Source organism: Oryzias melastigma, linkage group LG16, assembly GCF_002922805.2.
Source record: "Oryzias melastigma strain HK-1 linkage group LG16, ASM292280v2, whole genome shotgun sequence".
Lineage (NCBI taxonomy): Eukaryota > Metazoa > Chordata > Actinopteri > Beloniformes > Adrianichthyidae > Oryzias > Oryzias melastigma.
This window is the reverse complement of record NC_050527.1, coordinates 30,507,806-30,535,107: the sequence shown is the minus strand read 5'-3', so window position 1 is coordinate 30,535,107 and position 27,302 is coordinate 30,507,806. Positions and strand designations below refer to the sequence as shown.

The following is a 27,302-nucleotide window of genomic DNA, read 5'->3' as shown; positions in this document are numbered from 1 at the left end:
TCCTGCTCTAGTGAGGCACACAGTTTCTGCCAAGCCAAGCAAGACTGTCCAGGTACTAAACCATGAAGCCCGATAGCTGTCGAGCTCCCAGCCCAAGAAAATGATGCAGTAATCAGAGGATTAAGATAGGAGAGGGGTCAAAGGGTTAGGGTTGGTGGAGGCTAGGGGAGGTGCAAGCAGAGAGAAGGGAAGGAATTAGGCTCAGGGCCATTTTATTCTGCAACTATTGAGGAGGCTGCTTTTTTCATGCACCTTTCAGAATTTTTTGTGTTAGTTTGATGAGGATTCAAACGTTTTTTCCCAAAGTGCTGGGGTGGAAAACCCCTCAAAGATCCAAGAATTACCCACAAACTTTGCTCTTGGTGTGGCTTCACCTGCTTTTGTTTTTCCTCTGCCTTGCCTTAGTTTGTTTTACCTGGGTTTAACAGAGGAGACATTACCTAAAGACAGAGCAGACAGAGTTCTGTTTTTGATCACCAAAACTTCTATTTGGACTTGTTTACTGACAGCAGTAAACACTTGACCTTGTTCCCTAAAAGAAACTCGATAAGAGCACTCACCTTTATAGGAAGTGCAGTCATTTTGAGATGACACACAGGAGCACATTTCTCACATACTTCAATGATGGCAGAAGTTATTATCTGTATGTATTCCTCCTTTTCTGGAATTTCCTGCTCTGAATGTGTAAAAACACTTTTTAGTACTACAAAGAAAGCTGTGTCACAATGAATAAAACAATGTTTCCCTTTCGTTTATTTGAAAACGACATGCACGGTAAGTGTGTGTTATGTGTAGGCATGAGCAATAGCCCTGTACAATAAATCGCACATTTATCGCCATCGCAACATCAGCCAGTACAAAACGCGTAACACAAAGGACGGTGTAAACTGTAATAAGTTAATGTTTATTGTGTCATCGCAACTCGAAGTATTTAACGAATCAAATAGTTCTTTCGGACGTTAACCAATCAGATGAACCCCTTCATGTGATTGACCAATCGGATTGACCCCTTAATGTCGTTAAAGAATAACTTCCTCATGTTGTTGACCAATCAGACGAACCCCTTTATGTTGTTGATCAATCGGATTGACGCCGTCATGATATTCACCAATAAGAAGAACCCCTTCATGTCGTTGACCAATCGGAAGAACCCCTTCATGTCGTTGACCAATTTGATTGACTCTTTCATGTCATTGACCAGTCGGTAGAACCCCTTCATGTCACTGACCAATCGGTTGAACCCCTTCATGACATTGACCAATCGGTAGAACCCCTTCATGTCATTGACCAATCGGAAGAACCCCTTCATGTCATTGACCAATCAATCGGTTGAACCCCTTCATGACATTGACCAATCGGTAGAACCCCTTCATGACATTGACCATAAGTTGAAACCCTTCATCTCAGTGACCAGTTGGATGAATGCCTTCATTTCATTGATGACCAATCGGATTGACTTCTTCACTTTGTTGACCACTTGTTTGGACTCCTTTTTGTCAGATATATGCGTCCCATAGACAAGGGTTACTTGGAGTATTATTTAAGTTATTTGACTTTTATTTGAATAAAAATGTTGCAGTGAAATGGAAATGTTGTATTAGTTGTTTTTTGTTTTGCTAGTTGTTCAGGTATCGCAATTCAGACAAGGCAAAATTGTTTCAAAGTGACACAGAGAAGTGCTGGGAAATATGACGATACATATCATGTGGGGGATAAAAAAGTGTCTAATGTGACATTTCTCTTATATCATTTTTTTTGTTCATTTTTATTGTGGAATCTTTGTGCAAAAATGTGTTTTCATAGTAATTTATCTCATTCAGTTACATGTTACTTGGAAAAATAAAGTCAGAGAAAGTTACATTTTTGTCAATTTTTTCAGAGAATAACTGAAAAAATATTTTATTGTGGTATATCGTGATGTATATTGTTATTGTGAGGTAAAATAATCCATATCATGATATACATTTCTTTCCGTATCGCCCAGCACTGACACAGACTAACACAGAGGATGAAGAATTCAATGAATTTAATGATTTGCAGTGATACAAAAAAATGATTTGACTTGTTGGCATGTTCTTTATGCTACAAATGTCCGTTCTGATTCTTTTATTTTATTAGAAACGTTTTTATCAAAAGTGCGACTTAGATATGATTTTTTTCCTTCTTAATTATTGTTTTTTTGGCTGCTACAACTTTTACCTCTGAGCAACTTATAGTAAAAAAAATACAATAATCGATGAAATTGATTTATTGCATTGTCCTAGTTACATGTTCGCTTTGTAGACGTTTCCTCTTTGTTTGTTGGCTAAAGTTAAATTATGTATTTTGCAGCCGCAGGACGGCTGTCCCCATCTCTTTGAACAGAGTTGGCCCACACTGAGTGTCTGATAATCTGATAACTGGGATGGGATATCGAACGCATTCATCAGTGGACTGATGTGACAGATGCAGCTCAAAAGCCATCGCACAGTCCAGAGTTTTTCCCCAAAACCGACAAAGACCATTTGGGATTTTATCAAAGTTTTACTGAAAGTTATTCAAACACAAACTGAGTTGATGATGCTGGATTGACCAGGTTGTGCTTATGGGGTCTGAGCTGACTCACTGATGAAAGTTAATAGATTTTGGCCATTTCCCTGTGAAGCAGCGCTCAGCATTGTTGCTGTGATTGCTGCAGGATTAAAGAAGAGAAATAAGCTTAGCTGGGAGAAGCAGCCTGCAGAACCACGTGGCCGTGATCGGGGATTGAGAGGGAGGCAGAGAGCTGCAGCGGGAGCAGATCTCTTTGTCCGGTCCAGATGTCACCGTGGTGGACTACCATTATCGATCCACTGCTTTACACACTCATGCTTAATTAGATGCTGTTAAATAGGAAATTTGGAAAGCTTTTATTTTGACTGATTTGTCTTTATTAAACCCCTCTGAGGTAATTAGTTTAATTAAAAAAAAGGCATGCTGGTTTTTTTTTTTTTTTTTAGTGGGATGATAATGAATCATTATAAGCATATTTTTGCGTTTCCAACACAATCCTGTTTAGAAATGACTAATCAGATGTAAAACCAGCTTTTCTTGGAGATCATTTGCAACCTCGTCTGTCCAGTTTGGACAGGATCGGCCGCTTTCTTAGTTCATATTTGGTAGATGAAGACTATGCAAACAGTTTAGAGTAAAGGGGACGGTGTTTGTGCCGATCAGCAGGGAGGCGACATGGCACCCAAACTTAATCCAAACTCACAGCAGCCCAGAGGGCATTAGGAGCCAGTGGGGGTTGGGAGATCTGTTCCCGAAGCAGAGAGGCTCCTTTTTAGCACTCAGTTCCACTTAACAAACATGATATTAGCCAGAGTGGAGATGTCAAATAAAAAAGACTGTTGATCTATTGGTTTTGTTTCAGTGTGTTCAAGGGGGAAAACCCAACTGTGTGCAGGAAACCCAACTTTTTAGAACAAAAAGCAGAAGTTGGCAGAAATGACATGGACTGGGAGAAAAGATGAACCCCTTCATAGGAACTGAAGCAGAGCTACAGACTTGTTCGGCTGGTGATTTCTGGGAAGTGATGGAAGCAGAAGGGGAACAGGAGCAGACGTAAATATCTCAGGTTGGCGATTGGAAGCAAGATAAAAAAGAAGAAGTCATGGAACGCTCTTTTAAAAATAAAACGTCATTCCCACTTCAGTTTCACTCTGATGCAAATACCAACCGCCATCATGTGTCCCACACACACAGAGCAGAAACGTCGGCACACACATGCTGGAATGAAAGTTGTAGTTTCTAGAGGTGTGCTAAAATATCGATACTGCAATATATCCCGAAAATGTAGTCCTTTGATTGATTTTCGATGTGTTCTCACTTAGTTTAAATCTTTTATTCTCGTTTGAAGAGGCTTTAAAACGTTATATTCATCATCCTTTGGTGAGACGTTCCTTCAGAGGAAGATGGTGGAGCACGTTGTGAGACGGACTGTTGCAGGGAACAATGTGCCTGGCAGCTACTTGAACTAGAAAAGTTGCATTACCTGCAATAATGCTAGTGTGAATGCTTTTTGCTGAAAGTAGTCACTGTAGATGCTGAAACTTCTTGCAGAATATGGTGACACAATTTACTTAAATTGCTGAAGGGATTTGCTGAAAATGTAAAAGCTATTTGCAAAATGTTAAATTTGCTGAAAGACTGGAAATTTCGTTAAAGAACTAAGAGTTCTAAAGTTGACCTAATTTTTTGAAAAATTTGTTGTAAAAATGCTTAAAAGTCCCTGAGACGTGCCAACTTTCCAATAATATTTAGTGTGTTGCATAAATATGAGCTGAACTCCAAATTAGCCCCAAAAAGCTTAGTAGACGCCAAATTAGCCAAAAAAACAAAACAAAACAAACCAAAAAACCTAGCTCTTTGCTTAAATTCTAGCTAAACTCCAAAATCTACTAAAATTCCTCAGTAAACTAAAATAGTCAAAAACATTTTCTTTGTTACTATAATAAAAGCTTAACTCTAAGTTATCCTATAAAACCTCAGGAGATGCCAAATTAGCCCACAAAGCTAGCACATTGCTTAAATAGGCAATTACCTAAACTCCAAAATAGCCCAAAAGTCTTCAGTAAACTAAATTGGTCAAAAATGTTAGCTTGTTGCTAAAATAGAAGCTAAAGTCTAAATTGGCACATATTATCCACAGTAGATAATAAATTAGCCAAAATTGTTAGGCTGTTGCTAAAATATTAGCTAAACTCAAAATTAGCATAAAGAGCTCAGTAGATGCCAAATTAGTCACAAAACCCCCCCGCAAAGGTAGCACATTTCTTAAATATGTTGCTAGCTAAACTCCAAAATAGCCTAAAATTCCTCAGTAAACTCTATTAGACAAAAGTGTTAGCCTGTTGCTAACATAGAAGCTAAGCTCTAAATTAGTCAATAAAAACCTCAGTAAATAAACAAATTAGCGAAAAATGTTAGCATGTTGCTAAAAATATTAGTTAAACTCCAATTTTTTGGAAAATTACTATAAAAGATTGAAACATAGCCCATGAATATATTTAAAGGCTTGTTGCTAATCTACTTAAAATTCTGGTATTTGAAGACTTTCTCATTCATTTCCTACGGGGCTTATTTTGTTCAATATTTCAAAAACTATAAAGTTTATTAACAACTTGAATGTTTTGATACCAAGATTGTTGAAATCGCTGAATGTGTGATTGAGTTTTTACGTGCCGAAAAACGTAAAGAAAAGAGCAGGAGAATCACGATAGTTTGAATGCTTACTAAGCAGTTACACAACTATTTCATTGTTGTTCTGTTGTTTACAACAATTTTGTGCTAAGTAGTGGCACTGCTGTTCATGTTTACTATTGTTAACACTGATTTTTAAGGTAATTCCAATTCAATTTGTGTCAATGCTTGTCAAAGACATGGTTTTACTGATTTCAACAATGTTGCACAAAAAGTGACTGTTAAAAATGAGTGACTGTTTAAATTAAAATCAAATGGGGATATATTTTCCTAAAAATATGTGTTCTTCGTATATACAGTGAGTTATTAGAGATGATTTTTACCAATTATTACAGTATTGTGATACCATCGATATGGTGAGCCGTGTATCATGAGGTACTCAGTGATTCCCAGACCTAATAGTTTCACTACATGTTAACAACTGCATTGTTAACATCCTCTGTTGATGCCCCCGCTCCCCCTCCTCTTTGTAGTTGTGCTGAATCAGAAAGAATGGACTGGAGTTGATGTAGTTAGATCCAGCTAAAGGCCAGTGATGTTGCGTGTCTGACTAACTAAGGGAAACAAGCTGGAAATGTCCCCAGGCCACTGCAGCTAATCATTCAGCCCACAGAGGAACTGATCGTTAGCCACTGATGTCAGCCTAACCTTGCCACTGTGTTTGTGTGGAGAGAGAAGGATAAATGGATAGGATTTTGACGACCATTAAAGAGAAAAACTTTATGATTTATACACTTAATTAGGGAGATGTAACCTAAAATCTACAACGGTGAGTCGGGGAATTAGTTCCTGCCCGAGCATGGGCCGGCGCTGTCTTTTAGGAAAGCAGAACTCATTATGTTGTTTTCGCTTTGGGAAAAGAAGAAAAATGCCCCTCCAGTGTAGGGCAGAGTCACTTCAGCTGGAATACAAGGCCAGTCCGACTCCTGGCTTCCCCTATTTTTTCCCGGGGTCCTTCATAAATGAATCAAAGGCAAAATAACACACTTTTGAGCATTTAAATAATAGAGGGAGTCGTCTGTGGATTGAAGTTAAGTGAGACGCCGCTGTCAGGAGGAGAGCCACATTTTCTTGTTTCTGCGGGGAGGGAGGGGGGCATGAGGAGCCATAGAGGAAGTAGTAACAAGAGGCACTCCAGGAGGGTCAAGCAGGCTGCAGGGTCACTGAGGACAGAGGTGAGGAGGAGGAGGAGGAGGAGGAGGATGGTGACCCAGGGGCTACTGAGCTCACCCAAAATAAACAGGAGTATCAGAGGCAGAGCTCAGCAGCTAGCATTAAGAGTGCAGTGAGGATGAAGGAGCAGAATCATCTCAACAGGAGACAACTGAAGTGTAGGAGGTATAATTACATTTGAACAATCTGTCTTAATTCCTTTAAGTAAAAATGGCGTGTACTTATATATAGCGCTGTACTGCCTTCCTTGAAGGCCTAAAGTGCTTTACAGTCACATTCACACACTGGTGGCGGCTTCACTGCAGAACACTGGCGCCAGCCTATAACCATCAGGAGCAATGCTCAAGGACACTATAGCCTTGTTTCCACTGAGCAATCTGGTACGGTCCGGTATTTTGAGCGTTTCCATTGTTAAATGAACCCAGTATACAGAACCGAGCCGTACCTCTTGGGGGCCCCCATCCGTTGAAGGTCTATAGAAAAATGGAACGGGATAGTTGGAGCGGAGTTGCTGTAGCCATCCGCTGATTGACAGAAAGTGATGATGATGCATTTCCGTTTTCCTCATTATAATATTCTTAGCTGCCCGCAATCTTCTTTCAAACAATCTATTCTTATTCTACACAATGTACAAAAAATCAATCAATAGAAAAAGACGAGCTGCTGGTTGACCTCCATTGCTGTTGGTTTTCTAGTCGTCACAGTGCAACGACAGGCTAGCGGTCTACACCACACATGCTGTAAAAACAAACCACTCAGTGGAAGCGAGGCTTAACTGAGTGGAAACGCTCGCCAGAATTAACTGGTCCGTCCTGTACTCCTCCTCCCATACCGGACCACCTAGTGGAAACGAGGCTTAAGACACAAGACTGTGGAGTGGGAATGAACTTTGATCTTCTAATCAGAGGTTGACCACTCTACCTCTGCACCATGGCTGCCCTAGTGTGTAGTTATTTGCAGACAGTGCAGCAAACATGTATTTTTTACTCTGAATCTGGACGTTACCTTGATCAGACCCCATGAAAAAGTTCTGGTTTGACCATTGTGAATTATCTTCATATTCTATATACTCTAAGCCAGTGGTCCCTGATCCCCACGCTGCGTACCAGTTCTGGTCTCTGGGTCACCTGAGTCGCAGACAAAAAAAAACATTTGTTAGCTTACGTTTGCTTTGTTTACAATTCTAAAGGAAGTTTCTTTTTGAAAACTAGTGTCCAACACATACGTCTAGGACTTAGATTGTCTCTGAATCATTGACTGTATATGAAAACTGGACTGAGTAATCCCTCCCACGGTGTTCCAAACTTGAAGTACCTGCTGGTTCCAAGAAGCCAAAATTCCATAGACTTCTATAAAGAAATAAACAGTTATTACTCAGTCATTCTATTTGTCAGAACAACAAGTCTTCCTCTAATATATTTTTTAAAAGGAAACCAAACCCTGAATCAACTCTTTTGGCCGTTTACCTCTATAAATGGGGCTTTAAAAGTACTGACTATTGGCCCTTGACAAATTTTTGACAAATAAAAATAAACGTATTTAATTTCAAAAATAATAGTCTAAAGGGGTGTGGACTATGAACAAGCTCACTAGTGATTGGCGACTGCAGTTGCCATAGGAACGTTGAGTCCTACCGCTGTCGTCTGGCTCCAACATGGTGACGTCTGTATCATGGAAAAATGGCGACTGAATTGGCTTCATTTTGCTGGAGCCGGAAGTAAAAGCATTTTCCATAGGTGATGTCACAATCACTCTGTCCAGTCCTCATCTACTGTCAATGGTCTGAATTCCTTCACTATTCGCTACATTGTGCACTATATAGGGCATTCCCCATTTTGTCAGGGATTCCAAATCTAGATATCTAAAATCCAGTGAGCTAGAAATTTCCCAGAAGTCTCTCCGAAAAACTAGTGTGCATTAATGCTCACTAGATTGTTAAATATAGACCACAATGCATTGCGTTTGAACCATTTTTTCGTATGAAAAAAATGTTTAATTTATCTTTTATACATTATTCATGTTTTCATCCTTTGAACACTGTGGATTCATAAATAGTCTTTATAAAATGTTTATATTTATTAGGTTTTTACTCTGGGAAATCAGTGACGTTCCTCACTATAGTTTTTTAGTAGCTATGGAGTGAGGAGGGAATTTGGACATAGCTATAGTGTAACGTTAAAGCAGGTTGGGGTAAAGACACAGAAGTACTCACTGTATTTTTGGACAGTTTTACAATGACATAAATGAATGTACTTTACAGGAATAAGATTTTATTTCCAGGATTTCATCCTAAACTTATGACAGCTGTTGTAAATTGTCCAAGTTTTCTTTTGTTTGAGCTTTAAATTGAATGGTGCAAATATCGCTTAAAAATGTGCAAAACATAGAAATGTTTGTTTTTTTGAACAAAATGAAGGTGCTAATGCAGAACTTCCTTTTTTTAGAATTTTTTTTAGAACATAGCGGTTTTTGAAAGCCAACAAGTTTAACCTCGAACTGCTAACATCCTGGTTCGGTTTGACCTTTCTGAAGTTAAGATGCACTTATATTTTACATACAAGATGAGGATTTTACAAGAAGGAAGTACAGTATTTGTGCAATAATACTAGTTCTGATTTGGATTTCCTGTTTCACTTCGTCAATCTTTGTCTAAACAAAGGCAGAGATACTCCAGTGATTTGTGTCAAAAAGAAGCAAAGCTGGATTTTGTTGCTTCAGCCGGTATCTGCGCTCCCTCGCCGTTCTTCCCGCCTGCCTGGGATCCCAGCTGCCCTTCGGTCCGTCTGTTGCTCGGGGGGCTTTGCACTCAACTACACAGGAAAGATGAGACCAAAGATGAGGAGCTTTACATGCACCCCCCCCTACACCAGCACTCAGTCTTACATCCACCAGCACTTGCAGCAGGAGCAGCCTGAATGTCTACAGAAGAATCCCCCTGTCAGAATCCACACCAGAGCACCCTCCCTTCAGCTATTCTCCTGGCCTTGTTTCTGCATTGTATCCAGATGTGAACAGGGTTGTTAGGGCGGGGTGGGGGGCTGCCCCCCCGCTGTTTCTGCCCAGCCTTTTCACCACCTGCCCCTAAGAGACCACGCTAGTTAAAGACCCACTCTGATAAAAAGGGGGTTTTTGTGGCATTTTCCTCATGATGGACAACATATTTAAAGGAAATTAATCGTAAAAAAAATGTGACGTAGCATTCTGATGCATCCACTTGCAGACAAATAGATCCATGTAGGTCTTTGTTTTCCTTGTCTGAGCTGATATCTGGATCCAAACTGTACGGCTGGATTGCTCTGATATTGCTCGAAATTTTTGTTGCACCGGTAATGTTAGTTTAGGGTTGTGAGGGGCTGTAAGCTAGCGGGAAAGTGTGTAAAGAAATGGATAATGGGAAGTGGGGGTGGGGTTGCTCCATGCCAACAGTCCTGGTTACAACTCAGAGGTGAATTTCTAATGAGCTTCTGCTAAAAGTATGTTCTAGAAAAATAAGTTTTTTGATTTGGCTAAAAACTGCAAAATTGTTATTAAAAGAGCACTGGAAACGCCTTTAAAATAGATCAAAAGATGATCGGAATAGGACTTTAACAGACCCTAGAAACCTTTTTTTTCCCAGTATTTTACTCCCTACTTAAAAAAAAAGATATATATATATATATTTCTCAAGTTTTCATTTAATATATAAACATTGAGCAGTAAATAGGACCACCACTACACTTGTGCCGCTCCTGTTTTTAAAATGGGACCACCTAAATGAAAATCTGTTGCTCCTTAGTGCCACTGACTGTGATCATCTAATCCCTGGATGCACAACTCTATTTAAAGAGCATAGCTGCTAATCCCATCAGATTATACCTGAGCAACTGCAAAAAACCGCACAGTTAATAGACTTGAAGATGGGCAGAAAGCCATTCCTTTTCTTGAAAAAACGCAGAAATGATATGTAAAACTAGAATAAAAAAACATTGACTAAATTTTGGGGGGTTAAATATATGCTGTACTGGGAAGCAAACAGTTAATGTGAGTGTGGAAAACTAAAAAAGCATTGTAACTTTTTTAAAACTGAAAATACATGTGTGAGTTTGGTGACCTAGATGGAAATGAATCTCTGGTGTGGACAAATGTCGATGCTGCACTGAATGTAAAGGTGTGAACAGGCTGCTCCGCTCCGTTTGGATATTTTGGACAAGCCGGCCTGAATCCCTGAAGCAGTTGGGATGCTTAGATGAGGTACCTGAGCAGCAGGCAGTGCCAAATAGATCTGTGTGATATCCTTGGATGTATTAGGTTCTGTGCTTCTAGCAGCAATCAGCAGATGCACCCGTGCCAAATTTCTGACTTTTCTTTTTTTTCTTTTTTATTTTTTTTAATTCCTGCCAATTTTCATGTTTCTTCCTTGTTTACTAAATTCCAAATCTGAGAGGAAAAAGCTTCTGGTTTCAGTTTTTTATTCTAAATTACCTACCATCACAGAATGACACATTAGAATTATTGATTAACAGTTAACAGGTAATCAATTAAGCTTTCTAACCTCTGTCTTTATGTTTCAAACTGTATTTCTTTCCTTGAAGCGAAGCAGCTCGCCGCAGCCATCTTTGCGTCATTGAACAAAAGCTGTTTCTCCTGGTTCAGACCTTCTCTGCTCCGGTTGATTTGCCTGTCTTGGAGTCATGCAGATACCGTAGAGTTAACCAATAGGCATCGTGTAAATGAGTCCACTCCATTTGTAGCAGTCTCTGCTCAGCGCGGTGTTTTGTGATGCTGCCCACCAAAGCGGCGTGGAGAAAAGGGCTCGATCTTGTGGCCCTCAGAGTGGTTTCCAGCGTTGACTAATACAGGTGACTCCCACCGGATGGCTCCAGCCTCTCCAAGGAAAGCTGCTGTGCAAACATGACTGCTTGATGCAACATTTGCCCTCGCCTACAACACCCAGAGCTGCTCCTCTGGATGAGGTGGACTTCAGAGTCCTGCAAACCCATTCAAGCCTCTAATTAGTTTTTATCTTTCTGATTTTACTTGTTGAAATCTTTTTTTTTTTTTACATGTTGAAATCTAAAACAGTGTCATGTTTGAAGGTGACACTGTGTAACTTTATGTCACATAGACCGGTACAGGTGCTGTGGGTGTCAAAGACAAGCGTTCCCACATTTAAAAGAGAGTGTCTTGCAGCTCCCAAATAGAACATAAGATTGTTATGCGTGTGATAAGTGTATGGTGAAGTGTTTAAGTTACATACAAAGGTGATGCTGATGTACGATGGCCCAACACCACACTCTAGTCATTAGTAAGGTGTGTGTACTGGCTCCTTCCTGATTGTGTGCAAATGCTGCATGTGATCCATAAGTGGCTGTAGGACATCTGTAGTACACTGATAGTTCTCATTTCTAATAGTCAAGCTACAATCACACGACTCCCAGCAAAGCATATTCAAGTGACCACATTCACAGAGAAGTCTTCGTAAATGAGCATATATGCACGTGTCAGGCTTCCACACTCACTCACATTTTTAAGACCTTTTTTGGGCTCTATGTGCAAAACGCTCATCCACTGAACGTGTATTGAAAGTGACACCACCTGACCAATCAGGGATTTGGATTTGGCACTAACATGGACGGCATCCCTTTTAATTCACGGAAGTGCCAACCGTTTGGAAACTGATCATGAAGGAGAAATCAGTAATCGTGGTTTGTGCCTGGCTGGAATTTTTTGACACCAAGCCTCTCGAACATCGGAATAAAGCTGTGAAATAAAAAGTCTGAAGCAAGATTCACGAGATTTGCACCGTTTGGACATTTTACAGAAAGCATCTTTCAACTGTTGATGGCGGACATGCGCTAGTATCAAGGAGGATCTGTTTGCAGACAAGATGGCGCCTGAAAAGTCATTATTTGACTCGGTAAAAAAATACTCTTGTTTTTGGTCGAAAAGACTAATACAATTGAGGAATTTCAGCACATGCATGTGACACGCCTGCCTCTCACCTAACTTCAACATTGCTTACCCTGACATGTTGTTGAAGAGTTTGTTACAACCTGTCCCCCGCAGCATGCCCGTAGATAAAATATGCATGAACATTTTCACTCTACAGGCTCATATTTGCCATTTTTTACCCCCCAGTCCGTATCCACCCGTAAGAGCAGTTGTAACTAAGACCTTATCAACTGGCTGCCTCTGAAGGCTCATTTCAATATCTTGTAGATTGGCCTGAGTAGTAAAAGCAAATCATTCAACAGCTTTTGGCTCATCCCATTTAAGCCACTATTGTACATTAGGACAGCATTCAAACCAAGCTGTGTATAACTTGACTAATTTCAGGTTTTTCTGATCATCCTGAGGGGAGAACGCACAGCTAGTTTTCTCCAGTTTTTCCTCCAAAGTGTGGTTGTTTGTGATAGACTGTGCAACCCCTCAATGATGTGTCTTTTTTTTAAAGGAAGCTGGGTTAAGCTCCATCTGGCTGTGCCACCTTAATTAGGACAAAGTGGGTTTATATTGACTAACCGAGGCAGTGTGGGTTTCACTGCGTCAGTGGGCTGCGGCTGTTGTGATAAAAATCATGACGTGCAGGTCTTCACTTGAGTGCAGCTGGATTTGAAAGCAGGTTCAAGAAATATTTTATGGTCTTTAGTTTACAAATGTGAAATTACATTTAGAATCAACGTGTGAGGTTGTCACTATTGGGAAATAAATTATGAGCAGTTTAAAATAAGATTTTAGTCTTAAGGAGCAAGATTTTTAAGTTTTTTTTTAAGTTTTGCTCTAAATTCGTGTAATTTTAGAACACATTGGTGTTTCTGCGGCCATGAAAGTCATGTGACATCATCATGACCTGCTGCAGAGGACTTGAATGCATGGAAGCATCTAAAATTCATCTAGTTGACTGAAACACAATTTCAGGAAACAACAGCTTTGACGATGCTTTTTCACAAACAGTTCTAGGAAGTAGTTCCTGCAGAACCATTTTTCCACTTAGTGGATTTTTTTTAATGGTTTTAAAGATATATTCAGACTGGACACATTTCAGTTTGTTTTTGTAAAGTGATGTAAAAAGAAGTAAGTTAATTGCGTCAACAGTTGAGTTACAGTGGTAGAAAGAATGTGAACTTTGGAGCTAAAACTCTTGTGCTAAGAGGTTAAAAGGAAAAGAAGTAACAACTTTTCTGTGGCTTTTGCCCCTCCCCCCAAGCCAGTTCAAAATGTAAAATTATGCAGTTTTCTTCTGTTTGTGTCATATATTTAATTTCAAATGACCACATCTTTGACATGGCGGTGTATTGTTAGCACTCTCACTTCCAAGCAAGAAGACTTTCGTTTGAATCCCGGTTGAGACTTTTCTATGTGGAGTTTGCATGTCCTCCCTGGGTTTTCTCCGGAAACTTCCATTTCCCCTCACAGTCAAAAAAAAAAGAAAGAAAGTGTCATCGGTTAATTGATGATTAAATTCCCCCAATAGCTGTAAATGTGAGTGTGTTACCCTGTGACAGACAGGTGATCTGGTCAGAGTTTACAACGCCTTGGCCTAACATTAGAAGGGACACGGAAATTGATTTATAAGGTCCAGAAAATGATGGATGGAGTTCCATTTGTGCCTAAAATATGTTTTTGCATCCCCTGTTTATGTCTTTGGTCCATTGTCAATGTCTACTGAACAAGTTTATTGAACATTTGTTCATGTCTGTGTACTATTAAGCAATATCTTCTGCGTGTCCTGTGAAACATTAGCTAACAACACTAGCAACTGTTGCTAAGGACTTTTCTGAAGACCAGATCCAACGACAATAGCAAATGTAAAGTTTTAAGCATAAAGCTGAAACATGACTGTAAATACAAAGCGATCATCAAAGAAGCATGGACATGCAGAAGATATTGCTTAGTAGATATTAAACTTTCATATTAGGGTGGGGGCTGCAAAATATCGACTTTGGAGCCGCCACTTCGAGACCCCTGTCCTGAATCATCTGCTTCTCTTTGAGTTTTGACAATTAACCCTTTGAATGTAAAATATTTGTTTCATTTGGATGTGACACGAGTAACCTCTGTAGGTGTTGTTCATTTTCGAGCTTTGTCATTTTCTCCATTAAGCTACATCTGGTGTTGTTTTACCTGAAACGAGCGCTTTCAGTTGAACCTCAGGAGACTGACGTTCCCAGCATCGTATCTGTGGCTGTGGAATAAAAGTTTCTGATAACAGCTCGGTCCAATAAATCCTGACGTTTTCAGAGCTCAATATCAATCAGGAGCACAATGGAATGAATAGCTAAGAACGTCTTGCCGATTCTCACACTCAGCCACCTTTGCACAAGCACGCCTCGACTAAACCCTAAGACTCGAATATGCGTAGTGAGGAGAGGCGGGTTTGGGTGTCTAGATTGTCTTTGCAGGACTGTTGGAAGAGAGTTGAGAGAAGATCCTTGCCAATTTCCTGTGCTGTGGTTACGCAGCAAAAAAAGGTGTCATTTCTATCTCGTGTTGAGGGTTTTGAAGACTGTTGGAGACACAACAGTTACAAGCACCAGACACATGCTAATGAACTAGATGAGTACATTTCCCATCATTCTCTCTGTCAGACAAAGGATGAAACTCTTTCAGCTTTTTAGCTCCGTTTTATCGTCTGGATGTTTCAATCTTCCTCATTTCCATTTGTTTCTTCTCTCCAGTCAGCTCCTATTATCTCAATCCATCCCCTGCCAACTCAACGTCACGATTAATCACCGAAATTTCTCATGCTGCCCCCCACTGTTCATTATTCCCCTGACCTTTTCTGTTCTTCATATGGTCCCTTGGCTTTTCTGATTTTGCCTTCTTTTGCGCTGTTTTACTTTCTTCCGCTGGCCAGGTTAACAAGCCGGCGTGATTTCATCAATGCGAATCAGTCATCCTGATAAGATCTGACCCAGATGGGATCTCGCTCTTTTCATGCAGCCATCCATCATGGCCACCTCACCGCATAGGCTCTCGCTGATGGTACGGCCCGTCAGTCTGCACATGAAAGAAGTGTGTCGCGCTCGCATCCGCACACTCACCTGAAAATTTGCTTTTTGTCCCACATAAAGACCTGCGGTGCTGCTTTGTCTCATCTCGCAGCCCTACTTTCTGCCCGGAGCAAACTTCTTTTTCAGTTATTCTTGTGTATTTGAGCAGAAGCTGCAGCACGCCTGCACACACAGGGCTGCTATACTGTACATGCAAACTGCTGTGAACTCACATTTGCATTCCCACTAAAACTATAGAAAAGCTCAGGTGCATGATGATATGTTATCGTTTGCAGATGTGTAATCTGAAATCATGCAAACATGGAATTATTTGTTTTACTGTGATCATTAAGTGCACTATTTGAATACAAATCCATCTAAAAGATGGCAGATGTGTGATTTTTTTTAAAAGAAAATATTTATAAAATCCTGTTTTAATCTATTTTTTTCTAGCATATAAAAGATATGCATAAAAACAAATCAACCAAGCACTGAAAGTTACAAACAATATTGGTGGAAAACCACATAAACAAACAAGATTATGTTGGTTAAAAGGTATACAATTGATTGGGGTTTCTAATAAGAAAACAAAAAGATGTCAAATCACACGTTTGCTTCTGCCAAGTTGGAACAATTACAGGTAAAGTGAACCACAGTGAGAGATGTGTGTTTCGTGCACTAACATTTTTTTAGCCCTACAAATTCTAAATTAATAAATGAAAATGACAGACAAAGAACAAAACAGTCTGAAAACCCCCAAATGCCAGGATTATATGTTTGAACTGTATATGAGAACTGGACTGTGTGACCTGTCCCCCCTCGTGTTCCAAACAGGAAGTACCGGCTGGCTCCAAGAAGCCAAAATCCCATGGAAATCTATAGAGAAATAAACAGCTATTACTGTCATTCTGTTGGTCAGAATAACCATGAACCTTTTTGTTTTTTCAACATTTTTTTCACTGTTTTTTTTTTTATTGCAAGTTATAATCTAGCCAATCAGATGCCTCCATAAAAGTAGATTTTCTCATGTTAAACATTCAAAACGTTTGATTGACAGTTCTTGCTTTCCAGTGGTAGTGGTGTGGCGTTCCAACAAGCTCACCCTTGTTGGCGAGATTGGTTGCCCTGGAAACGCCGACTTAGACCAACTTGGACCAATCAATACTTATTGACAATTTCGTGTTCTAACGCAGCGGCTTCTGTATTGCAAAAAAGAAAAATTGCAACTCAATTGACTTAATTTGGTTGGAACCGGAAGTAAGACTCTTTCTATGGATGACATCACACTCGCTCGGTCCAGCTCTCTTATACAGTCAATGGTAGAAGCTGTTACGTGAATGACATTTCATTTTTGTTGCTTAAAATAAAAAGTCCTATAAGAAAAAAGAGTTTCTCTGTTAAAAGGCTCTTTTATTTATAATTTTAAATACAAAATGAATAAAAAATATCTGTATCGTATCCATTTAGGTAAAGGAATTGGACTGTATCGTATCATCTGTACTGACGATGTATCAAGTATCAAGTCATATGAAAGGGAAAAACACACAACCTTAATCTTTTTTCTTATCAGAGATAAGAAAATAGTCATAATTCTGTCTTTCTGAGAAAGTTCTAATTCTTTCTATTGCTTTTTTAATACAGCTTCTGCTGTGTGTACTTTTGTTTTAGATGTCTGGTTGAGCCCACACTCTTTCTATGGAAGAATCATGGTTAAAATGCTCCCATCCTGCCAGCCAATATGTGTGTGTGTGCTTGTGAGTGTGTGTTCGGACAGCAACACAACTCAAAAAACACATCTGCTGCCCTGCTCTGAGCTCATCTCTGATCTGGAAAACTTGGGAGTTTTTTTTAATTTTGCCTCCAGTGAAAGTCGTGTTTGAAAACAAGGAACATATTAAGTTTTCATCTAAGTAAACAGAGTATTTGAACTCTGAAGGAAAAGAAGAATCAATGCAGCACTTCAGCATGGGCATTTGTTCCTCGCTGCATACGTCGATGGCTGCTGACAGGCAGAAAAATCCATTTTGGTTCTCGGACAGAACGGCCGCGCGCGCTGACACACTTTAAAGACCTGCAGGAATAGCAAACATTCGACTGGGAGCTTTTCCTCACCAAAATTTCATCAACTGACAACTTTTGTTGTCGGCCGACGGACTGGTCGGTTCTGCTCCTTCAGTGCGAAATGTCAAAGGAGATTTTATCAGCTGCGGCTTATTAATGTTAATTTGTCGAGTCAGCCCAATTAAAATTACATTTGCATTTATATGAGGGTTCTGTTCATCGGAGATTGGCGTGAATGTGCGCGTAAATTTTCTTAAGAGCCTGACCAGAGCGAAATGAAACGGCTTTATCAGAAAGTTGGACTGTGAAAGAGTTGGGGTTGCCGGTCTAATGACACTTCAGAGAGGCTCATTTGGCATGCAGAAGGCGGTCCAGGCAGGCAGATAGATGAGGGAGCACACGGAGGGAGAGGAGGAAGATGCTCGGGGAGGAGTGGACCTTGTGGGGAGTGTTTTGAAAATAGATGGAGGACTCTCAATTTCGATTCAAATCAAACCTGCTCACCTCGATTGGCTGCACTGCTTTTCAGAGACGTTTCGACAGTCAATTGTATGTTTTTTTATACCCACTTCTGTTCTCTCTTTGATTTGGTTTCACTCATATTGTGAGAAAGTTTTCTATGACGATGAAGTGAAAGCAACATTTAGTTTCATAACCATTTGTATCATATTTCATTTACACATTTCTGAGAGCCCTATCTTAATGTGAATGAACAAAATTTTCCATTAAGACCCATCATATAAAACGTTTCTGCTCCGTAGTTCATCATCCTTCCACTAGGGGTAGTACAAAGACTTTTCCTGCTTTTTTCAAAATGGCTGCCTCCATAAAATCTCAAGAACACTTTTGGCGGGAAAACGTTTGGCTATTTTGCAAAACTTTATGCAGAGAATAGCTCATCTATTGTTATTCAATAGTACTTTCTGTACTGAAAAAATGCTAAATTTGTTGAAAAAATATTTTTAATAGTTATATCATGTTAAAAATATATGGATCCAATTTGAGACGGTGGGTAAATAAGATTTTTTTTTTACTGAACATTTTTTTGCATCTTAAACTAACATTGTTGCAAACAAAACGAATCAATCACTCAATGTATTATAAATTATAATATGTATATCTCACTAAAAAATTATATAGCGAAAAAAATGTGGATTTCATGAAAAGGTTTGCAGGGCATATTCCATTTTCTCAAGTCTCTCGGAGTAAACTATATCCATATATATGATCATATATTGTCTTTGGCACACTAAAGAACAAATTATTTATGAAATATGAGTTATTTTTGTTACTTTTTTGTACTAATCAGAAGTATGATCACAGCTAGCTGAGCAGAGAAATTTAGTATTTGTGTTAGTCTCGGGGCGATTCTGACGGCCCAGACTCCTTCTGAAAGGAGCGGGTCTCTCTTTGTGACATCAGTGCGTGAGAACCCGCTCGTATTAGTGGGTTGTGAGGGGCTGATGCTCAGAGCGCAGGTTTTTAGAAGAATACTCAGAAATGTGTGAATGGATCAAAATATCGCTTTGAGGTTGTTTATATAAGGAATTAACTTTATAATACTCAAAAGTTTTGCATGGTAAAAACCCTTTTAAAAAAACATTTTAATTCCAAAAAATGTGATTTTTACGTTTAGTTGTACTGGGCTTTACAGGGTTAGTGGGGTTTTTGTTTGCTTACTGATCAGTCTGACTGTTCTTCAAAGGCCCGTCCTTGCGGTGAAGATAAAAAGAGCTGCCATTATGTAACAACGTTTTGCTCGTCCTCACATGCAGTCCAACAGTTTGGGATTACCACTTGGATTTAGTGTTTGCGGTGAGATTAAGGTTGAGGTCAAAGTTTGGTTGAAGTTCAGTTTCGGGCTTCTGAATGATTAAAAACTTGCACATCGGGAGCGCTCGGGGCAAACTTATGGAAGCTGCGTTGGTTGCGCACCGACAGCAGATTGGAGGGCGTGCATACATACGTGTGTGAGGAATGCTGCGGCACTTTAAGAGTTGGTCGGGCTTTGGCGGGTAGGGGGGCGGCAGCGGCGGCGGTGAGCTCTTTGGGTAGGAGCACCCAGGGGTTAACGAGCAGTGTGAGAAAAACAGGAGGAAGGGGGGAGGAAGCCTCCACACACACACTAAAAGCAAACACAGTGAATCCCCGAGGAAGCTGAGGATGATTTGAGAAAAGACGACACTTGCTGCCTTTGAATGCAACTAAACTTTGGGGGGGGGGTTAGTCTACCTCGATTTGTCTTACAAGTGAAGACAAAGAAAATTGTAAAGTTTTTATAGGGTCAAAAGGAGCTGTAGAAATCACAGCAAACCTACAAAATGTGTATTTTGGACAAAAGATGGAGTCATTAAAGCCTCCCAATCATGTTGATATTAAACCTAAACTCTCACTCATCCTCTTTTTTGTTTAGCAGGGTCAGTTTTGGGTTGAGAACCGTCCTGACCCGTCTGCTATTATGGGCGGGTCACTAAAATGTAAGTTGACAGTGGTGACGCAAACACCTGCTACTTCCTACACACACATCAACTGAGAGCCGAACGTCCTTCTCACTGCAGCGGAGCGGCCAGGCAGGGAGGCAGGAGCGCTTCTCAGGAAATTTATCGAGGGGGGGAGCAGTGCGGCGTGGACCCCATTGTTCTGACTGGGTCTAAGGGGATGGGGGAGCAGGGATGGGACCAGTGATGGAAAGGAAAATTGAGAGCCCAACAATGCCACAAAGCGTCCCCCACCCTACTTCTCCTCTTGGGTATGAGGATGACCTGCTCTAACAGAGCAAATGAAAAGTAAAAAGATTCAAAATGAAGGTGGAGCCGAGATGCCATCACGCCAATTAGCTATCAAGATGCTTTAAATAACCTGATTTAACAGGAAGTTTAATTGGTTTGTTGTTTATTAACTCTTTGGGAGTAAAAATAAAGACTAAATTGGACCAAACCACCTAAAAATATCACAAATGTCCAAATGCTGTTTCAGGTTGGTATTCCTGATTACCATGTTCCCTAATGAGTTACGTTCTAATAACCTTTCATTGTTTAAAGAGTATTAAAGTTTTAAGGCTGTAAAAGCCCTGACTTCACATTTTTACATGTTTATAAGACACACATGAACATTTTGAACACATGAACACTCTTGTTTAATCCTTTAGCACCAAAAATGTAGACATAGTGATTACATTCTTTAAACTACCGCACCAGGTCAACCGTTTACACCACATGTGTCAAAGTCAAGGCCCGGGGGCCGGATCCGCCAGATCATTTTACTTTATTGTTATTAATTCCCCAATGTTATCTTGCACTTATTTCCAACTTGTATAATTTTGACAAAGTATATTTTTATTAAGAGTTAAATATTGAAAGTTATTTATTCTGGAATAATATTCCTGCCTTTTTATTATTCATAGTTATGTTAAAAAGTTACGTTTTTAAAGTTTTAAAAAGTTTAGTTTTAGTGAATTCAATAAATGTTTATCCTGTTCGGCCCGCGACCTAAGATGGGTTTTGGCCTCCTGTGCGATTGAGTTTACACTCCTAATTCTGGCTGATGCTGAAGCAGAGAAAAAAAATGCAAACACTGTACGGTAGCGATGATACATTAGCTCGTTCTGTTGTGGACAAAAGCGCAGTAATGCAAAACCGCTTTTCTCTTTTTTTTGTTGGCATAAACGATCAAAAAGTTACAATATGTCAAAGAGTGTGTGTTTTTTAGGCGTCGTTGGCTTCGATGTTAAAGGGTTAAATACTCAGAGTTCAGACCTTCCTATGAGTATAACTCCTGTATTACAGAATGAAAAGCAAAGATTTGCTCACAATTAAAACATTTATTTTTCAAACTGAACGTGTTCTGTACAGGAGACACAACAGATTAAGGAGAATAATAAACAATGGTCTACAGCCAATCTGAATGCACTGGGGGAAAAAGCATAAAAAAACTGGACCCCAAAAAAACCTGCGAGACTATCTGCGAAATAGTGAGGGACTACTGTAATGTTTTACTAAAAAAAAAAAAAAAAAAACACAGTATTGATAGCTTGTGCAGCCAATATGTTTTTGTGATTGAGGCTTCCTCAGATTCCCCCCTTTGTACCGTCTTTTGCTATTATAAAGTTGTGTAACATTGGAGATGTTGCCACAGACACCTAAATAAGAAAATATCGATTCAGCAAAATGTTTTAATACTTCATTTGGCGATACGTATATTGATTTAAAATGCTGCCAAGATGATATTCAATTAATTATTTATAAGCAAACATGTAGTTCAGCGTCTTACTTTAGTTTTGACGCTTAAACTGCGGTGAAATCCGTGTGTACTTCTGCATGTGAGAAAAATGGAAAATCAGCGTTTCAGTGCAGACGGTCTGAAAGAGTGAACTAAAACATCTTAGGAACATTCAAGCGTTGTCCTCCACCCTCTCATACTCCTTCATCACACTTGAATGTTTCTGGGAAGAACCTGTTCAAGCTCCTTGACCATTTTAAAAGTATCGGCTCAGCTACATTTTGCAATGTTGGAAATAAAAAGCACCATATTTTCTCAACCTTAGATATAGAACAATTCTGGTTAAAACACATTTCATCTTGCTGAAAAATGTATTGAAAAAATATTTCTTATAAATTACCAAAAGAATTTGCTTGTTCAAAAGCAACTTATATATGAGATTCAGATATTTAATACAATTTTATTTATGTGAGAGGTGTATTAATATTCAGATAAAGTTTTTTCAGTCACAACTAAAATAAAATATTGTCTTGGAAAATATCGTGATACATATTGTTTTGTGACTCGCACCAGTACACACCCCTACTAAATAGCACATGCTCTTTGACATAGCGTAGCTCTGACCATTTATGTGATCAGAATCCACCGATACGTTGATTTCATTAACATTTCACTGCTGTAAAGTGTTGCATATCAGCTGAAGGCCTCCCTTTTCCACCGTAAAATCCACTGGAATTACGTTGATCGTGTAAATGGTTGAAGAGTTATAGTAGTGCAAAGAATGTCAACACTGGAGGGAAAGCTTGAGTATTAAAGGGTTAAGTAACTTTAGCCGGCTGATAAGACTGTGTAAGTTATAGCTACACCAGAGTTCATCTGCAAGTGAACTGATATCCTAATCTGGGTTCACCTGTTTGATCCACATCCTTGTTCAGGTGAGCTGTCACTGTTGTCAAACAAAGCAAACCATCTAAGAAAACAAACTCAACCCAACAGCAGAGCTTTTCTTTTTCTGTCATTCCCAGTATCTCCACCTGTGTGACATAGTTTCAGTCACGACTCCTGATCCCGGGTTCGTGCATCGGTGTCACCGGAGCTGACAGCCACAAACTTTGCACAACGGTTTTCTGTTTTGGCTTTTGTTCACAGGTGACAAACTTGTCGCCCCAGAAAAGATCCTCTAAGTCTTCAGTTTGTGTGTTCCTGACAAACACGGCGTTCGTGCATGTGTGGGTGTGCGCCGCCTTTCCAGCTGTGCTGCGCTCTCACCGCCGTACAGCAGACCCTCTTTGTGTGCCGGTTCAGAGAAGGGTGGAAGGTGAAGAGCAGTTTGTTCATAATGGATTATTGATTAGTCCGAGAATACATTGGCACTGCACTGTGTGGGTGTGTGTTTGTGCGAGAGTGTGTGTTTGAGACCCCATAGTTTCCCTCCTGTTCCTTTCGGAGAACTGAATGTCTCTACTTTATAAGCAACTGTACAGAGGACAGTGGTGTGTTTTGTAAAGTGTTCTCTGTGTGTTCTACTCCACGAGTCCGTGTGTGAGCAGTTCTCTGTATGGACTGTTATTCTTTCAATGCCGCCTGTATGACAGTTTTAAAAGCCCACAGTGTGCAGATGGAGTTTCTAAAGATGTGTGTGGACGACATGAAAAGCCTCCTCTGTTTCCCTTCTTGATTCCTCAGTTCTCCTGCATGTTTGCTTGTGTTTGTGCGTTCATACCAACAGAAAGTCGTCTCTGTATATTTTCCTCTCAACTTTAATTTCCCATCTTTACGCCACTTTGTGGACCCATATCCCTTACGTTCACACCGGGCTCGGTCACTGACTGCTTTCAATGAAAAAGTTATCTAAATGCATGTATGTGCATGTTTCCAACACATTCTCATCCCCAAGTCATCCCGTATTGACATTTGGTTAAAGACCCCTCTGCGTCACTTTTTGATGGTTTGGGTGTCCCCAACTCGTCGTTTTTTGACATGCTGGTTGTTCATAAAATCAAGGGTCTGCAACCCTCGGGATGCGGTACCAGATGCAGTAACACATGTGGTACGGGATGCACACTGGTCCTCAGGACGTGTCCAGTACTGGTACTCTAACCCAGTACTGGATCGTGTCACGGACATGGACCGGCCCTAGATCTTAATCACTGTTGATGGCCCAATCAGTCCCCCACATCATCCTACACTTTTAACCGAATTCCCCAATTTTTAAACTCCTTCACCTAGAGAAGGGACTCTTTCTAATATCAACGGAGGAGAGAATCTACCCTTTTCTGGAAAAAAAAGAATTTCCTTAGATTTGAATCTCTGCTTTTATCCAAAGGGGACTGTCCCTCTTGATGTTATCGATCATGGTCCTGACCCTTTTTTCCAGCTTGTTTTCCAGTCGTCCGTTCTCTGATTGCTGCTGATTAGCTGGATCAGGTGATTCAGGGAATCAGCAGTGATCAGAGCAGGAGTGTGGGGGAAAAAGAAGGGTGGCAGATCTTCAGGCAGTCAGCCTCTGTGGCCTCCAGAGGGAGCTGTTCAAACAGCTGCTGAGCTGGTGTGAACTGAGTTCAAGTGTTCACTGCCACACAAAACCATTTTAAACTTTCATTTTTAAGCATTTGAGTTAAAAACACACAGATTGAGATGTGTAGATAAGAATCATTTATGCATGCAAAATTCAATAACACGCCTTGTTTCAAGATTTTCTCCACATGTGGTCTGCATGAGTGTGTCAAACAGATATGAGCAGGCCGCCACACAAAGGTGGCCTATGGATGGGAAAATACGAGCGGATTTCCTGCTCTTTTCCCCTTTCTGCTTCGAACTGTTCTGAAGTCAGAACACAAGAGGCCGTGCGTGTTTGGATGAAGGTGGGGGTTGGTGGTGCTGGTGGTGTTTTTGTTTGACACAGAAGTCATTATCAGCTGAGTGTAGTCCTTGGTACACTGGCTGTGACTCATAGTGGGGCAGCCTAAATGTCCATTAATGGCAGCTTTCTCCGCAGAGGTCAGGCAGGTCATGGCGTTGAAGGGTGGCTGTTTTTCTGCAAGTTCAGAAGAAGTTTTTATGTTTTAAATCAAATTCTATACATGAAAGTAGGAGTTTAAAAAACCTGCAGGTCTATTTTTGTGGATCATTTCCTGAAATCTCTGGTGTAATGTTTCTTTCTTTGTTTGGCCGTGTAATTGTGTAACTGCTCAGTGAACATTCACGTTACACTGATTCTCCTGCTCCTTTCCGTACATTTTTCGGTACTTTCAGCGATTTCAGCTCATTCAGGACATTACTGCTTGTATTTTTGACATTCATCTTTATAGGTTTTTGAAATGTTGAGCAAAATATGCCCCATAGGAAATGAATGAGTCTTCCATTTCCAAATTTTTAAGTAGATAAACATCAAACCTTTTAGGATTTTCTTGGGCTATGATTTAACCTTTTATAGTATTTTTTTAATTGAAGTTTACCTGATATTTTAGCAACATGCTAACATTTTTGGCTTATTTGTTATACTTAGTGAGGTTTTTCTATATGCTAATTTAGAGTTTAGTTTGTTTACTGAGGAATTTTAGGCTATTTTGGAGTTTAGCTAGTAGCCTATTTCAGCAATGTGCTAGCTTTTTTGGCTAACTTGGCATCTACTGAGGTTTTTTATGCTAATTTGGAGTTTAACTAATATTTCAGCAACATGCTAACGTTTATGGTAAATTTGTTATCTTCTAAGGTTTTTATAGGCTAATTTAGAGTTTAGCTTCTATTTTAGCAACAGGCTAACTGTTTTGTCTAATTTAGTTTACTGAGGACTTTTAGGCTATTTTGGAGTTTAGGTAGTATTTAAGCAACAACTTATTTTTTGTGAGTAATTTGGCATCTACTAAGGTTTTTTCATCTTATTTGGAGTTTAACTCATATTTAAGCAACACACTAAATTTTTTTGGAAGACTGGCATGTATTAGGGATTTTTAAGCAATTTTACTACAAATTCTATAGAAATTTAGGTAAACTTCTTTAGTGAAATTTCCAGTCTTTTAGCACATTTTTGCAAATAGCTTTTGTATTTTTAAGCAAATCATTCCAGCAATTTAAGTAGATTACGTCACCATTTTCAGCAAAAAGCTTCATAATCTTCAGCGACTACTTTCAGCGAAGCAACATTCATAATAGCATTATTATTAGGATTGTCTCATAGGTCCTTGAAAACTTCTCTGTGTCGATGATTGCCAGTCATCTTAGTCTTCTCAGCCAAACGTCCTTCCTGCTCTGTTTTGTTTGTAGCCTCAGTGTTTTAGCGACCCATATTGTTTCCCTTATGGTGGCTAATCTCATTACATTTCAATTTGCACATGTGACTGCCTGCTGGATGACAGGCTTATACTGTTGAAGGGTCTCAGCCCCTCTCAGCCTTGATAACCCCGAGCCAGCAAGGCCCTGTAATAGAAAATAAAGTCATTATCCTCCCTTGTTTTTGTCACTGGAAGGAGAAGAAACTACTAAGTATTAATGAGTGGCATGAGGTGGTGGAGACAGAGAGCAGATGGAGCTGAATGGGGGGAGGGCTATAAGTGGGTGAAGGCTCGGGTAGCAGTTAGTTTCACAAATGTCGGTAAATACTAAGGATGCCACGATTCTTGGTTTATAACCAAACTGTATGTTCCGCCATTAAACTGTGAGTCGTTGCATCCCTACTGAATACCAGTATGTTTGAATTTTAAAGTCTCAAACAATTGTGGTAAATTTACAGAGGATTTAGTGATAAGCAAAAAAACAAACAAACAAATTTTAAGTTTTTGTTGTTGAGTTGTTCTACACAAATGATATAATCCTTGTTTCCACTGAGTTATGGTCCAGTCTGGTATTTTGAGTGTTTCCATTAAAAAAAGAGAAAACGATACAATTTTTGGCCCCGTTGGTTGTAGAAAAATAGAATAGACCGGTTAGGTTGGAGCTACTGTTGAAACTAATTGATTGGTGGAGGATAGCGACTGTATTCCTCTTCACCACCTGCAATCTTCTCTCAAATAATATGAAATTCAGAAATTCTGTGAATATGAAGTACCAAAAACCAAGCGGAAAAAAAAGAGCTGTCGGATGACTTTTCTTGTTGTTCGCTTCGCTTTTCCTGTAGTCGCAGTACTATGACTCAAAGCTACGCAATCGCTCAACACCCCGCATGCCTTCAACTTTGAGTGGAAGCGCTCACCGGAATCGCCTGGACCATTCTAAACTGAACCCGACCGCACCGCTCAGTGGAAACGAGCTTTTATTGTACTAAAACAAGACTGTGACCCAAAAGTCAAGGTTTGAACCAAAGCATGGGGAAAGTGAATTGTTGCATCTCTAGTAAATACAAATCAGTTTAACACTTCTAAGAATCCCAAAGAATGAAAATATTGTTATTTTGCTTGAATTGTCCAGCGAAGTGGATCTATGGAGAGAAAATAGACTCACTCAGATTTGTGCAAGCGTAATTCTTGATTTGTGCATAAATTAGGATGTGTGGATAACTTTGGAATGGATTAATTCTTGATTTGTAACTCATATCATTCGTTTTGTGCATAAGTAAAAAAAGAAAAAAAATTATAAATATGTTATTTGATCAAAACCACAATTGTTTGTACTTAGTAATATAGCTACTTGTATTTTTAGCTCATGTATTTACATTTA

General features: G+C 39.7%; 1 protein-coding gene and 2 long non-coding RNA genes across 8 annotated transcripts in view; 1 reads left to right on the top strand and 2 right to left on the bottom strand.

The window, feature by feature from the left end:
• znf516 (zinc finger protein 516) overlaps window positions 1-27,302 on the top strand; it is a 66,649-nt gene that overhangs the window by 6,734 nt on the left and 32,613 nt on the right. The window contains exon 1 of one of the 5 annotated variants that reach the window (XM_024263508.2): window positions 5,890-6,398. The exons of the other annotated variants lie outside the window; for them this stretch is intronic. The gene's annotated coding sequence lies outside the window, so the exon portion shown is untranslated. Of the gene's footprint in view, window positions 1-5,889; window positions 6,399-27,302 lie in introns of those variants that run through there. 5 annotated transcript variants of the gene reach the window in all.
• LOC112140513 overlaps window positions 8,611-27,302 on the bottom strand; it is a 64,800-nt gene continuing 46,108 nt past the window's right edge. For both annotated transcript variants that reach the window (XR_002918181.2, XR_004949282.1), the window contains one exon: window positions 8,611-9,206. This is a non-coding gene — a long non-coding RNA (uncharacterized LOC112140513). The remainder of the gene's footprint in view (window positions 9,207-27,302) is intronic.
• Window positions 10,741-15,478, bottom strand: LOC118599782. Its single transcript, XR_004949283.1, has 2 exons — window positions 14,500-15,478; window positions 10,741-11,363 (listed from the first exon to the last, which is right to left on the bottom strand). It is a non-coding gene; the product is annotated as an uncharacterized LOC118599782 (long non-coding RNA).